A 16356-nucleotide genomic window follows, 5' to 3' on the forward strand; every position below is an offset into this window, starting at 1 on the left:
CCACCTGTGGCCCTGGCACCCCGGGTTCTAGTCCCGGTTGGGGTGCCTGTTCTGTCCCGGTTGCTCCTCTTCCAGTCCAGCTCTCTGCTGTGGCCCGGGAAGGCAGTGGAAGATGGCCCGAGTGCCTGGGCCCTGCACCCACATGGGAGACTGGGAGGAGGCACCTGGCTCCTGGCTTCAGATTGGCACAGTGCACCGGCCGTAGCGGCCATTTGGGGGGGTGAACCAACGGAAGGAAGACCTTTCTGTCTCTCTCTCTCTCACTGTTTAACTCTGCCTGTCAAAAAAAAAAAAAAAAAAAAAAAAAAAGAAATGCATGACTAATCATGGTAGATTAAAAAGAGTGTCTCTTATAGAATGTTCTTGTTATTTTTTGTGTAGATTTACATCTATGTAGTTATAGGTATGCACATGTGAAAAATCTTAAAAGGCATATTTTATTCTCTCAGAAAAGTTATATGCTGGAGATCTTAGGATGTGTGAAATAATATATAGCATAATTGGAAATGCAAAGTATTTCCTGGATTCTATTGGTGTTTGATGTGTGATTGATGAGAAATTCTTTCCTCTTTGTAATCTCATATTTTGTTTATAGACAAAACTGAATTTGTGAACTTGCAAAGTTGCTACTTAGGAAGTTAACTTTAACATTTTGAAAACTTCCTGTCCAATTGAAATAACAAAAACTGTCAAGAGTCTAATATGTTGAAGGATTTTGAATAGTGTGGTTTAGGACCAATTATTCTGTATGCAAAAAATCTATTTGGTTTAAAACTTTCCATAAAGAAAAATACATAAATAAAATCTCTACTAATTTTATTCTACTGTACACAAAAGTTGCAAGTATTATAAGCAATGGGAGTATTGCTAATCAGCATTTACTTAAGATATTTGCTGTAGTAGGTATTTACTATGAGTTTTAAAGATCTTTCTTAATTGTATCTTTTAAAATTAACCAAAATAGAAAAAAGTTTTTAACCCATTTTGCAGAAGTAAACTGTTTTCATTTTCTTAATTTTTTTTTTTATTTTGACTTTTATTTGACAGGTAGAATTATAGACAGAGACAGAGAGAAAGGTCTTCCTTCCATTGGTTCACTCCCCTAATGGCCGCAACAGCCAGCGCAGCACGCTGATCTGAAGCCAGGAGCCAGGTGCTTCCTCCCAGTCTCCCATGCGGGTGCAGGGCCCAAGTACTTGGGCCATCCTCCACTGCCCTCCTGGGCCACAGCAGAGAGCTGGACTGGAAGCGGAGCAACTGGGACTAGTACCCGGCGCCCTAACCGGGACTAGAACCCGGGATGCCAGTGCCGCAGGTGGGGGATTAGCCTAGTGAGCCATGCGCCAGAATGTTTTCATTTTCTCACATTTGCTTTTAGACATTGTGTATGTATATGCAAATTTTACATTGTTGTAGGTTCTTTATCCATTTATTTATTTATTTATTCAAGAAGTATTTAAGTGACTACTGAGAGTTGGGTACTGTGACTTAGGATTACAAAAATGAATATGACATGTTGGTTGACTAGAAGAGGTCATAATATTGTAGAAAGATGCCCATGTAAATTAATTTGGAAATAGGTAAAGGGTTCTCTCTAAAGAGGATGAGTCAGTGGAACAAATGAGGGAAAGACTTGCAAGTAGGGCTTCTGACAGGTCCAAGATTCACAAGAGATGCAAGATGCTCTGTGGGAGCAGAGAATCATGCATAAAAGCAGTGAGAAATGAGATTGTTGAGAAAAGACTTTCTTGCATTCTATGCAAATGAGTTGAGCTTTGCAGCTTTCAAAGCATTGATGATTTTAAGTAGATACTGATATTACCAGAAAAAGGAGTGTTTTTTGAAATAGCAGGTGATGAGAAAGTAGAGGGTGTATTAGGATGGGAAGGAACTGGAAGCAGTTGAAGCAGTTGAAGTCAGCCAGAATTACAGGTTGAGAGGGTGACACTGAATTGAACTGTTAGGAAATTCTTGGTGACCTGACCCTGTATGGCTAAAAAGAAAAGTGGGAGAGAATACCAACTTGTATTAATAAGGGAGCAAACAGAAACAGAAACTTCAAATTTTGTCTTTATTTTTTAATAGCAGTGTACATACACTTTTCCTCATTTTAATAGCTGCCTAGCATGCCATTTAGTGAATATAGAAAAATTTAGAAAGCATGTGGAAGTATTTTTCCTTAAAATAGTAGTACATTGAGCATGTCTGTGCATATATTTATTTTGATGTTGTTTTTGTATTATTTACATAGGATAAAGTCTCAGGAACTGAGTCGTTGGATTTAAGAGCATGAATGTTTTTTGTTTTTTGTTTCTTCCCACACATTTATTGTCATATATACATATTGCATTAGGGAATTGGATGCAGTATTATACAATTTGGTGAGCGAAATAAAATGACAGTATTCTGAGTTGACTCAATGAATATGAGTAGATAAAATATGCATTCAGTCTGAGGATAATTGTTTTCCTCTTATACAATCCATTTGAAATAAAGGTTGTTGTAGAGTTAGTGATACTCTCAGCTTAAATGGTTTCTTGACATCATAGTAATATTGCTTTGATAGTACACATATCTTCTGTTTAGAATTCTGAAAGGAGGAGTAACATACTTGTTTCATCATATCTTGGAAAACTAAGTTTTATTATTATTTCTGTTATGTGAAGGTGAAATTGACTGTATCATTAGTTCATCTGTGAGTTCTTGTTGACTTCTTGGATCACTTCACAGTAGAACCATTTCTGATTGGAAGAGCAAACAGGTTGTATTGTTGAGGCCTTATGTTTTATTGAGAAATTCATTTGTTGTCTACAATGTCAGACATTAAATAACCATAGTTTTTAAATTGAAGATAAGCTGCAAGTTAAGCAATACCTGTTATCAGAGATGATCGTTTTCCAAGAATACATAATTTTGGATACTTCCATTATGTAAAATTCAACAATTGATAATGAAATAATTAAGTTGTTTTGACAGGCTTGATGTTGATTTTACTGTCTTTTTGCCCTTAGTGTTTTTCCCTTTCAGTTTGTATGAGAGGAAGAAGACACACGATATGCCTTTGGCTCATGTGTCTGAATATGGCTCCACAGGGAAGACTTGATATTGCTGAAGTGATTGCTTTTTAGAGACCTTTTATTTTGAGCAGCTGTCTTAACAGCCTTCATCTTGTTACATCACATGAGATATATCTCTGTAATAGGAAGAGAGAGATGACTGAGCACTAGCTTTTGACTAAAACTTAAAATTACAAAACCAAAAACAGAAATAAATGTCCCTGAAGTTATATTTTTGTAATATGTGACAGATACACAATAATTTTTATCCTACCTTTAAAGTATTCCTCTATCCCCTGGAGGTTTTTTGTTTTGTTTCATTCACATAGTCAAACTCTTTATTTGCCGTAGACTGTTGCATTATGGCTTAATAATTTGACCCTTTTTCCAGAGGCATCTCAAAGGACTCATCTACCAAAATAGATTTCGGGGCCTAACATTCTGAAAGTTAATTCAGTACTTCCTTTCCTATCATGTGTCTGTATGCAAATGAAGAGCCTCAGTTCATCAACTCATAATGTAATATGAGATAAATTATGCTTGCCTATCTAATTGTACTTGACCAGAGTACTTAGGCCTTGAGTCAAAACACAGCTTTATTTGTGAGATGAAGCAAGATGTAGCTTTTGGCCTGTAATACTGAAGTCAGCTGGAAAAGTGATGACAGTGTCAACACCTTGCAAGCATTCTTAGGGCCTTAGAGTTTAGAAAATCACACTGCTCTAAAATTAGCAGTAGCATACTAAAATAACACATAATATTTCAAAGCTAAATTCAAGTGACTGCATTGGTTATGATTAATAGAAACTATATCAATTGGTTGTTTTAGCCATCATGCTGATTGGCTGAATTTATTAGTTGGTTTGGTATGTTCAAGAAATGATCCAAATTACCTTTTCAGTTCATTAACTAGTCAGAGAAAAAAATATTTTGATTTGTTGAGAGGCAGAAGTTTTTCCTTAAGAGAAAATGTTGGCCACCTAAAGTAAAACCTAAATGGAATTGCAGTATGTATTTTGAACTTTGACTCATTTGACCTTTTACTGAAGGTCATTTTTTGACCATAAATTCATAGAAGATAATTTATTGCTGTTAGGAGTTTTCTTTGCTCAGTGAGGATTTCATATTTTTTCCTATAAACATGTTTTGAAAGAATAGCATGTAATAGATAAAATTATGGAAACTAATATAGGGGGAATCTGGATTGTACTTGAAAAAAGATACTGATAATACATAAGAGCATAAAGGCTAGACAATACTCAAGGGATGTGACATTTCTTTGATGATTTGGTCGTTATGATGAGATGGGTTTCGAAGGAGGAGAACTCTCCCTTGACCGGGCTTTTCTTTGGGGTCTGCTTAAAGATATGTTTGCTAGCTGGAAGTTTGAGTAACCCTATTTTACAATGCCTTCTCATATTTAAATTCTGCGTAGTTGAATATGATTAAATAAACCTGAACATGGATTGGACTTGTATTGGGAGCTAAATTGGCAAGAGCAGAAATAGATTTGGATCTGACATTTTTATATTTTGTATAGATAACTTATCAAAATTATTACTTCTCAGAAATTTTATTTGATTTAATATTTAATCAGTAATATTAAGAATAAAGATTTTATATTTTATGCTTCTTAACCGGATATTGTCAAAGGAATTAGTGTGATTTCTGTCCTTAGCAATCTTAGTAAGTAGTGATTAGCAGATAACATGGTAAATTATTGAAGTAGTATAGGAATGTCTCAACAAAGCCTTGTGTTAAAATGCTGAAGAATTTATTGTGTAAAGAATTTCCACAGGTTTTGTTGTAGTTTTATTTCTACAATGCATTTGACCCATTTCTGGAATGTTCTCTCAGCTTCTTGTTTTTTATCTAACAATATTTTTATCTAACAATATTTTTCAATATTTATGTTACTACTAATACAGGAAAAAAGGAGATCATTGTTAACATTAAAATATTAGTGAAATTTCAAAGGTGGAAGACATTATCTTTTCCTATTTTTCTTTATGTGTACTGTTTCTAATGTTGTGTTCCTGGCAGAGTAAGCACTCTTTTGGGAAATAAGTTTATTGAATAGCCAAGTAATTTTTCACATAAAACAAACAAAGGTAGTGCCATCTGGGCTAATCTTTTAAAATTCTAATTACACTGATTTGATCACTAGGTATGAATTATCACACTGTATCCCATTCCCATAAATATTTATAACTATGTCAATTAAAAATAAATTAAAAAAATCAGTACAACAGTAACTAACCCACCGTACTGACCAAGCAGAGCTTATCCAATTTGATTCATTCTATCTATCTATCTATCTATCGATCTATCCATTTTTCATATACATATTCAGTGTAATGAGGTATATGCTTTCTTTTTCCTTTGGTTGTGAATGGGAGTTGTCAGTTTTTTTTTTTTAATTTTATCTATTTATTTGAAAGAGCTACAGAGATAGATACATTGAATCTATCTTCCGTTTGCTTGCTCATTCTCATGGCTACAATAGCCATAGGTGGGCTGTTCCAAAGCCAGGAGCCAGGAGCATCCTTTTGGCCTCCCAAGTGAGTGGCAGGGCTTCTGCTGTCTTCCCAGGTACATTAGCAAGAAGCTGGATTGGAAGTGGAACATCCCACATGGGATGCTAAGGTCCAGGTGGCAGTTTAACCTGCTGTGTCACGCCTTTCCCCCAGACTTTGATTTTAATAGTTTAAAATAAAGACTAAGATGCAGAGGCCGGCATCCTGGTATAGTAGGGTAAGGCTGGCACCTGTGATGTAGGCATCCCATATGGGCATCTGTTTGTGTGCTGGCCACTTCTCTTCCAAGCCAGCTCTCTGCTAATGAGCTGGGGAAAGCAATGGAAGATGACTCAAGCTTGGGACCCTGCTATCCTCGTGGGAGACTTAGAAGAAGCTGCTTGCTCCTAGCATCAGCCTGGCCTCGTGCTGGCCATTGTGATCCTCTGGGGAGTAAACCAGCAGATGGAAGATCTCTCTCTCTCTCTCTCTTTCTCTATCTCCCTCTCTATCTTTCTTTCTCTCTTTGTAACTCTGACTTTCAAGTAAATAAATCTTTTTTAAAAAGTTAGATATATAACATTTATGTTTCCTTTACTATTTTATTTTATTACTTAGTTATTTTAAGATTAAAAGATTTCCATTTCCTGTAGACCTACCTTATGATCCAGCCATCCCACCCCTGGGAATTTACCCCAACCAGAAGAAAACAGTATATGAAAGAGTTATCTGTACCTAGCAGCACAATTCACAATAGCTAAGATATGGTATCAGCCCAGATGTCCATCAACTGTTGACCAGATAAAGAAATCATGGTATATATACACTATGGAGTACTACTCAGCTGTATAAAAAAATGAAATCTTGTTATTTGCAACAAAATGGATGCATTTGGAAACCATTACATTTAGTGAAATAAGCCAGTCCCCAAAAGAGAGGTATCCTATGTTTTCCCTGAACTGAGGTAACTGAGTACCTGAAATGTAATGTTTTGGAGTGAAATAGACATTTTGAGATTGGATGATTGTTTACAGCCCTTGACTCCTCCCTTGAGAGACAGTGTGTGTGTTTTTTTTTCCCTCTTTATAATATTTATTACATTCTTTAGCTTAGTGTAGGGTTAATTATATGATTTAATAAACTGAATATAGATCTTTGTAAAAATTAACAGTGGGAATATGAGAAGGAGGAGGAGGAAGGATTAGACTGTGGGTGGGAGGGAGGGTAGGAGGGAAGTATCACTATTTTTCTAAATCTATATATGAAATATATGAAAACTTCTATAACTTAAATAAAATTAAAAATATATCTATTTCTAAAATATATAATAGAAATAATATAGCAACAAAATTTAGACTTAGATAATATGAGCATTTTTCTTAAAAATGACAGTGTGATTTATTAGTTAATTGATTATGAGTTATTAAAAAGTCAGTAATATCTGAACTTGCATAGTGTAAAATTAAACTGTCACATATACAATTTAAAAGTTATTTTATTCATCTTTTACTTACAGCTGTTATCAACAGAGAAAGTAAAGTAAAACATACTTACCTAGGAAATCATTAAAATTGGAAAATCAGATGTTCATGTATTACAGAGAGTCCCCAATGTATGATGGCCCAAGTTTGATTTTTTTTTTTATTTTATGATAGTGCCAAAGTGATATGCATTCAGTAGAAACTGATTTTGAGTGTTAAGGTTTTGCTAGGCTATCAGTTTGCCATACGATACTCTTGTGATGTTGTATGGCAGCAGTGACCCATAGCTCACTTAACCAACCCTTTAGGGCACTGATTTGATACATTATGAGGTTTATTAAGCTACATGTGTTAAATGCATTTTCAACTTAGCGATATTTTCAATTTCATTGTGGGTTTATTGACAATGAAAGTCCATTCTTAGTTGAGGCGCATCTGTAATTTGTTTTCATTTACCTGTGTTCAGATTTCTGCTGTTTATCCAGGGTCAAGTCTATGCATGTATAATTAAATAGATAAAGGAAGGAAAGGTTTTCTAGTTGAACCAAACTCCTGTCATCAGTTTTCTGTAAGTTATTTACGTAATTGACTTACGCTAGTTTCTTTCTGTTGCTGTCTGTAGCAGATGATTGCTTCAATTTTCTATTTACCTAGAGTGATCTTGATCATGTTTTCTGTAAAGGTTTTCTTTAAGGTAGGGTTACAAAATCTGTGCAAAAATCTGAAACAATGTTCCTGGTATCGATAATTTAGCATCTTTGCAGAAATCCTGTAATAATTCATTTGGAAAATACATTTGTCAGTATAAAATACTCTTTCAAAAGCAGAATGTTCCATAAGAAAAAACAATTGGGCAGTCCCTTGAAGAAAATACTGTTAAATAATGTGTTATGGAAATAGGTATTATTTTTCTTATTTTTGTGATTTTTTGACATGAATTTTCATCAGAGAAACCATTTCAAAACAGAATAGCATCAGAAGTAACCAGTGCAGAAATGCTTCTGTTGAGGACTAGGGAAAAAGGCGCCAAATGAAGCGCTCATCCATGTTTGCAAAAATGTTTTCATCCCCAGGAGGCTTGTAGCATTTGGTGTTTCTGGAAAGCTACAGGAGAAGTGGTTCTGGAGGGGAATGTTTTGCTAACTAATGTTCCCTAATGGCAGCAGACCCTCAGAAAAGAACTGATGGTTGAAAGTGATGATGGATACCATATTCTGTGTATTATTGCTATGTTTTCTAAAACTTAGTGTGACGTGTACATAATTAGTAGCCCATTGTGGTAAAACCTACCTTATGAATACCTATTGTTAAAGGTCTGTGAAGGAAATATACAAGTTTTTCCCTTAGAAAACAACAAGAATGGGTTTCTTAAAATGATACAACTATTTTGAAATATCCTTGACCAGGTCATTGCAATGGGAGAGCACATTGTAGGAATGTTTGGGCAAAGTGCTTGACACAGTAGGACACGGCAAAGATGATTTTGAAATGTTTTCTTGCATTTGTTGCCCAGACACTCCTTGTTGGCCATTTTGCATCCGTGTCTGGAGTGTTTAAAACACTGTGATACAGGTTTCTGATTCCGTGCTGGGCAATTATGGGTCGGTAGTAAATGAGCTGACTTATTGTGTAGATAACTTCTGGGAGCTCCCCTTTTATTGACAATACTTTTGTGAAGCAAATGGCATTCCTGTAGGTTAATAATAAAGACTGGAGGTCCCTTGTTCATTAGACATGCAGCTATAAATTGGGTAACATAGCTCTAGAAATATATTTGCAATATGTTCTCTTTGCACAATTTGCATACAAATTCTGCCATTCCTATTTACTCACATTAGTCATTATAATAGAGTACACATAGACTCTTGTGGACTCCTGTGACCTTTGATTGGCACTCATTTCAGCAACAATTGCCATCTTTATCTTTGGCAATTACATTTCAAGGTAGTAAAGTACTTTTTAATATTTTGAAATTTCTTTTTATAACTTGAATTTTCAGTTGCAGACCATCATTCACTTGGGGAGACTTACCATGTTGAGGACTTTCAGTTGCTCCTCTAAAAGGAAAGCTTCACTTGAACAGATGTCATTCTCTTATAGTTAGGAGAGAAAAAGCAGCTACTTCCATCTTTTGACTTAAGCCACAAGAACCTCAAATGAAGGAAACAGAGGCTAATATTCTGAGGCCTTTAAAAAACACACAAATGACATGAGAGCTTAATCCTACTCCTAGTAACAGAATGTAGTACTTCCTATATCTTTGTTGTAAGAGTTGTTAATTTATTAATACGGAAGCCTTGAGGTAGATATTGTTCATATCTTGGATAGTTGAGAAAAAGAAAGCAAGACAAAGTAAAAACTTTCATTAATCACTCTATAGGAAGGTGCTTGCACTAAAATTTGGTACCAAAGTCAATCTTTAGCTACCATATTTTCTTACAGGCTTCAAACTATGATGTCTTTTCTGTAGACATTTCCTTCGGTGGTTTTGTCTAACATTGTTCCTTTGAGTAAACATTTGGGCAAACATAAAAGTGATTTTTTTATTCTTCTTTATTGGAGCTTTATACTTTTGATAAGTTGCCCTAAACCTTTGTTTCTGGCCTGACTTTGAATCAACAGTCACAAAATATGAAAAAGGCTGAACTTTTAATACTGTCATTTTTAGATCTCCAAAAAAATTTGTTATAAGATATGACCTATATCATTCTTAGGGATTCTATTGAATGATGAGCTCAGCTACTTTCTCCTTTAATACTAATTATCATCAAATCAAGAAACACTGATTTATTTTGTGGTGTTATTCAAATAAAAGGAAATTTACACTTGTAAAATGTGTTTTATATCTTAGCCCATTGTCTATTATGAACAAACCCTGTAAAATTTTGTGGGTTATCACTATTTTCTAAATTGAACTTATTTTCAAAATCAGTAAATACTGTGTTATCATTGTCATTGTCTTAAAATATTTTTAAAAAACTAGTTAATGGTGTGCAGCTGAATCTGGAATTTAACAAATTATAAAGGGAAGGAGAAATGACTTCTTGATTGTTAGATCAAATGCAGTTGAATTTTGACCTACATGTGATGGCCTTGTCCTCAGTTAATGACTAGAGTGATCTATTTTTTGTTGATTTTTTTTTGCCACTTTAAAGATCGATTTTTGCCTTATTGCTTAGGTTGTCATGTAGTTTATTTGATTTCTGTCATTGAAAGATAAAGGATTTCTTACCAGTCAAGGCTGTGTTTCAGGTAAACATAGACAATAAGGACATTAGATAATTCAGTTAAAGAAATCACTGATATTAAGGAATATAACTTTTTTAGTATTTCATTATATTAGGTTGGCTATTATATTGGCCAAATTTTGTAAATCACTATTTGCATAGTACATTTTAGATGGTGCTTCATATGTGGGGATGACCTGGATTCTTTAACAAGTCAGACAAAGACTCTTAAAGCTTATGTTTTATAATCTTAGACAGAAAAAGCCAGCATAACTTTTAAAGGTAAATTTAAAAAATAAATCTGTTTATATGTGGAAAAGAATAGTGATAACTGCGTTCTGTGGCATGTAGGACTGTTTAAGAGTGTTTAACAAAGAGGTTTAGGAGGCAGTTACCCTGCCTTCTAGCCAGCCAAAGATAATTCAATGATGGTGTGCGTTTTCAAGAGAAGTTAAGAAAGGGAAGAACATGACTGTTAGTAAGCTTTATCTGAGTGAGATAAGAAAGGCATTTTAAGATTAGCCTAGAACATGGGAAAATATGGGTACAGTGATATGCTAGTGCTGGCGGCCAAGTACAGTGAGGACCTACCAATGAATACAAATAATGAAACACATAGAAGGTGCATGTGAAAACTGAAGACTCACGTTAATTTTCTGAAGGAAGTCTTTTAATGAAGTCAGAGTGCTGTGAGAGTCATGTTTACACCTAGAAAAATATATTGAATGAATTAGGTTTAAATTCAGGTGTCATCCTATAACAAACTAGCCATTAAGTGTATTCTAGAGTACTTTCTTAACCTCTGTCTGAAGTACCTGGGAAACGCTCATTAAAATTTCATTTATACTTGGTGATAGGCAGATTATTCCCAAGAATGTTGTCTAAATGCTGCTGAGAAATGTAATTTGACTGGCAAATTAATGGTTTCTGGTGATCTTAATGTTAACATAACATTTGGAAGCATTGCTCATCAGGGGTGCAATATTGTGTTTCACAAGATGCATGAGACAAAGGCACTTAATGAGTTTTGGCTGTGCTGCACATATTGTGCACAATTCTGTTCAAACTGTTACAGGCTTCCTGCCAAGATATGTAGGAGAAATTGCCGAAAAGATTAGTAGAAGAAATGGTCCCATCCCTGCTGTGTACCCTTGTGATTGGTTTGTCAACAGTTGGAGGAAATTTTGGTATAGAGTGTAAACAATTAGTGTCAGTTCATAGGAAGGCTGGTCCCCTCAATAAGATTTATGAGAAAGGAAATACATTTGGTTCTTGACTTAATGATAGGATTAAGTCTGATAAACCTTCATCGATGGAAAAATACCATAAGTTGAAAATACGTTAATACACCTAGCCTACTGAACTTCAGAGCTGAGCAACACAGTATGCTTTAGACTGTTGGGCATTTACCCTTGTGATCACTGGGCTGACTGATTGTCTTCAGTTTGCTGATGCTGCCCAGCATTGTAAGAGAATTTTGCACTGCTTATTGCTAGCTTGGGAAAAGATCAGAATTTAAATTCAAAGTACAGTTTCTACTGCATAAGTATGCCTTACACATCATGGTAAAGTCGAAAATTGTACATCAGACCATCAAAAGTCAAGGACTATGTAGTGACTCTATAGTGTTTTATTATTTCCTTCTTTATGATTAATGAGGGTTTTAATAGGTAATGGCTACTCCCAATATTCATTATTCACGCTTATTCACATTTTAAATAAATATTTCCTGTAATAAATTCCACTTGATATATGAGTCCTTCTAGAAAATGAGATGGCTACATGCATTCAAAATTTAATATTCCATTTCTGTACATAACTAAAACAAAATTATTCATATCTTCATTAAATTTTAAACATATATAAATAACAATTAAAATGTTGTCCATTAGTAATCTTTAACTGAAAAGTAGCAAAGGCTGGTATCCTACATGGTCTACTGTTTGGAGGACATACTTTTACAGATGTTATTACTGAGTTGAAGTTTTTCACAATGGAAAAATATATCATCAATAAAATCGTAAACATACAACTGAAATAGTTTTATTAAAATCTTTTTTGAAAATTCTTTAACATGTTTTATTTGCTGATTCACATTTTTGTCATATATTTTATTTGAAAGAGTCATCCTGTTGAGTGAAATAAGCTGGGCCCAGAAAGAAAAATATCACATATTCTCTTATATGTGGGGGCTAAAATATAAAAAACAAATAGTAAAAATAAATTCCTGTGCGTACAAATATTGCTTCTAATACAATTTTGTAACCAGAAACCTTTTACTGAAGGTATACAAATTTCATGCATTTCATGAATACAAATTTAGGAACATAGTGATTCTTCCCACCCTACCCACCCTCCCACCTACACTTCCACACTTCTTCCTCCTCCCACTCCTATTCTCATTCTTATTTTTTACTAACATTTACTTTAAATTAATTGATACACATAAGATTAAACCTACATTAAGTAAATAGTTTAACAAATGGTATAAAAAAAAACTGTTCCTCAGCCATCAAGACAAGGGATGTTCAATGTTGTCGCAGCTCTAAGTGTCAATTTCACATCTATAGATAGAATATCTTTTAGGTTACATATAAGACAATATATGGAATTTGTCCTTTTGAAGCAGGCTTATTTCACTAAGTATAATTTATTTATTTATTTATTTTTGACAGGCAGAGTGGACAGAGAGAGAGAGACAGAGAGAAAGGTCTTTCTTTTGCCGTTGGTTCACCCCACAATGGCTGCCGCGGCTGGCGCGCTGGGGCCTGTGCATCATGCTGATCCAAAGGCAGGAGCCAGGTGCTTCTCCTGGTCTCCCATGGGGTGCAGGGCCCAAGGATCTGGGCCATCCTCCACTGCACTCCCTGGCCACAGCAGAGAGCTGGCCTGGAAGAGGGGAACTGGGACAGAATCTGGCGCCCCGACTAGGACTAGAACCCCGTGTGCTCGCGCCGCTAGGTGGAGGATTAGCCTATTGAGCCTTGTCGCCGGCCTAAATATATTGTTTTCAAGTTGCATCTATTTTGTTGCAAATGACAGGATTTCATTTTTATTTTACTGCTGTATAGTATTCCATGGTGTACATATCCCATGATTTCTAATATCCAGTCTTCAATTGACAGACATTTGGGTTGATCCCATATTTTAGCTATTGTGAATTGAGCTGCAATAAACATGGGAGTACAGATAACACTTTCATATGCTGATTTCATTTACCTTGCATAAATTCCCAAGAGTGGGATGGCTGGATCATGTGATAGGTCTAGATTCAGAATTCTGAGGTATCTTTATACTGTCTTCCATACTGGCTATACCAGTTTACATTACCACCAACAATGGATAGGGTTCCTTTTTCCCCCACATCCTTGCCAGCCTTTGTTGTTTGTTGATTTCTGTATGAAAGCCATTTTAATAGGAGATGAAGTGAAACCTCCTTGTGGTTTTGATTTGTATTTCCCTAATGACTAGTGATTCTGAACATTTTTTCATGTGTCTGTTGGCCATTTGGATTTCCTCTTTTGAAGGAATGCCTGTTTAAGTCCTTTTATAAACTAGACTGTTTTGTTGTTGTTGAGTTTCTTGAGCTCTTTATATATTTTGGATATTAATCCTTTATCAGTTGCACAGATTGCAAATAATTTCTCCCATTCTGTTGATTGCCTCTTCACTTTGCTGAGAGTTTCTTTTGCAGTGCGGAAGCTTCTCTGATGTAATCCCATTTGTCAATGTTGGCTTTGATTGCTTATGCCTCTGGGGTCTATTCTAAGACCTCTTTGCCTATGCTCATGTCTTGCAGGGTTTTCCCAATGTTCTCTAATAATTTGATGGTATCAGGACATAGGCTTAGTTCTTTGATCCATTTCGATTGGATTTTTGTGTAAGGTGTAAGGTAGGGGTCTTGCTTCATATTTCTGCATATGGAGACCCAGTTTTCCCAGCACCATTTGTTGAAGAGACTGTTTTTGCTGTGAGGATTGATTTTAGCTCCTTTGTCAAAGATAAGATGGTTGTAGATGAGTGGGTTAATTTTTGGAGTTTCTATTCAGTTCTATAGGTCTACATATCTATTTTTTGCGAGTAACAGGCTGTTTTGATTATAACTGCCCTATAGTGTGTCTTGAAATCTGGTAGTATTGTGATGCCTCTGGTTTTGTTTTTGTTGTATATGATTGTTTTAGCTATTCGGGGTCTCCAGTGTTTCTAGAAGTGGAGCAGCCAGGGTTTGAACTGGTGCTCATATGAGATGCCTGTGGCAGTTTTACTTTCTACGCTACAGCATGGGCCCTCAGGGCCATTTTCAATGTTAGATTTCTAACATTGTTTTTGCTAGATCTAAGAAGAATGTCTTTGGTATTTTGATTGGTATTTTCTTTCTTTCTTTCTTTTCTTTTCTTTCTTTCTTTTTTTTTTTTTTTTTTTTTTTTTTTTTGACAGGCAGAGTGGACAGTGAGAGAGACAGACAGAGAGAAAGGTCTTCCTTTGCCATTGGTTCACCCCTCAATGGCCGCTGCGGCCAGCGTGCTGCGACCAGCACACCGTGCTGATCTGATGGCAGGAGCTAGGTGCTTCTCCTGGTCTCCCATGGGGTGCAGGGCCCAAGCACTTGGGCCATCCTCCACTGCACTCCCGGGCCACAGCAGAGAGCTGGCCTGGAAGAGGGGCAACCGGGACAGAATCCGGCGCCCCGACCGGGACTAGAACCCGGTGTGCCGGTGCCGCTAGGTGGAGGATTAGCCTATTGAGCTGTGGCACCGGCTTGATTGGTATCGCATTGAATCTGTAAATTGCTTTCAGTAGTATAGACATTTTGATGCTGTTCATTCTTCCAATCCATGAATATGGGAGATTTTTCCATTTTTTTTTGTGTCTTGTTCTGTTTCCTTAATGTTTTGTTATTCTCATTGTAGAGGACTTTGATGCCTTTCGTTAAACATATTCTAAGGTATTTAATTTTTTTTGTAGCTATTATGAATGAGACTGATTTTAGAAGTTCTTTCTCTGGCATGGCATTGTTTGTGTCTATTGATTTTCGTGTGCTAATTTTATATCCTGCCACTTTACCAAACTCTTTTTTATGAATTCCAGTAGTCTCTCAGTGGAGTCTTTGGGACCCTATATAGAGAATCATATCATCTGCAAATAGGGATAGTTTGACTTCCTCCTTCCACATTTGTATCCCTTTTATTTATTTTTCTTGCCTAATGGCTCTGGCTAAAATTTCCAGAACTATATTGAATAGCAGTGGTGAGAGTGGGTATCTTTGGTTCCAGATCTTAGCATAATGGTTCCAGCTTTTCCCCATTCAGTAGGATGTTGGCCATGGGTTTGTCATAGAGCGTCTTGATTGTGTTGAGTAATGTTCCTTGTATACCCAGTTTGCTTAAGGTTTTCATCATGAAAGCATGTTGTATTTTATCAGATCCTTTCTCTGTATCTATCGAGATAATAATATGGTTTTTGTTCTTCAGTTTGTTAATGTGATGTATTACATTGACTTGTGAATGTTGCACCATACTTGCATACTGGGAATAAATCCCACTTGGTTTGGGTGAATGATCTTTCTGATGTGTTGTTCAATTCGACTGGCTAGTATTCTCTTTGGGATTTTTCTGTCTGTGTTCATCAGGGAAATTGATCTATAGTCCTCTTTCTCTGTTACCTTTTTCAGGTTTAGAATTAAGGATGCTGACTTCATCGAAGGAGTTTGGGAGGATTCCCTCCCCTTCAGTTGTTTTGAATAGCTTGGGAAGAATTGGAATTAGTTCTTTAAATGTCTGGTAGAATTCAGCAGAGAAGCTATCAGGTCCTGGGCATTTCATTTTTGGCAGGGTCTTTATTACTGATTCAGTTTCCATTTTAGCAAATATAATTTTGTGAAATTGTTTTATACTTTTGTTAAACCAATGATTAAGAATGATATACTGTTAGAATTTTACTGATCTGTGATTACTTTAAAATTTACTGTTTATGGGAGAAGTAGTCATTTTTCTGTTCCATTATTGTTTATAGCCATTGTTTATATTCACACTAAATTAAGGTCTTCTTGTATTTTACTTGTTAAAATTCTTATTTG

At 35.6% G+C, this 16356-nt stretch overlaps 1 protein-coding gene across 8 annotated transcripts in view; it reads left to right on the forward strand.

The window, feature by feature from the left end:
- The window catches only part of LOC100347331 (RNA-binding motif protein, X-linked 2), a 177775-nt gene that overhangs the window by 17038 nt on the left and 144381 nt on the right, over nucleotides 1–16356 (forward strand). The window lies entirely within an intron of this gene.

This window comes from Oryctolagus cuniculus, chromosome 4, assembly GCF_964237555.1.
Source record: "Oryctolagus cuniculus chromosome 4, mOryCun1.1, whole genome shotgun sequence".
NCBI lineage: Eukaryota > Metazoa > Chordata > Mammalia > Lagomorpha > Leporidae > Oryctolagus > Oryctolagus cuniculus.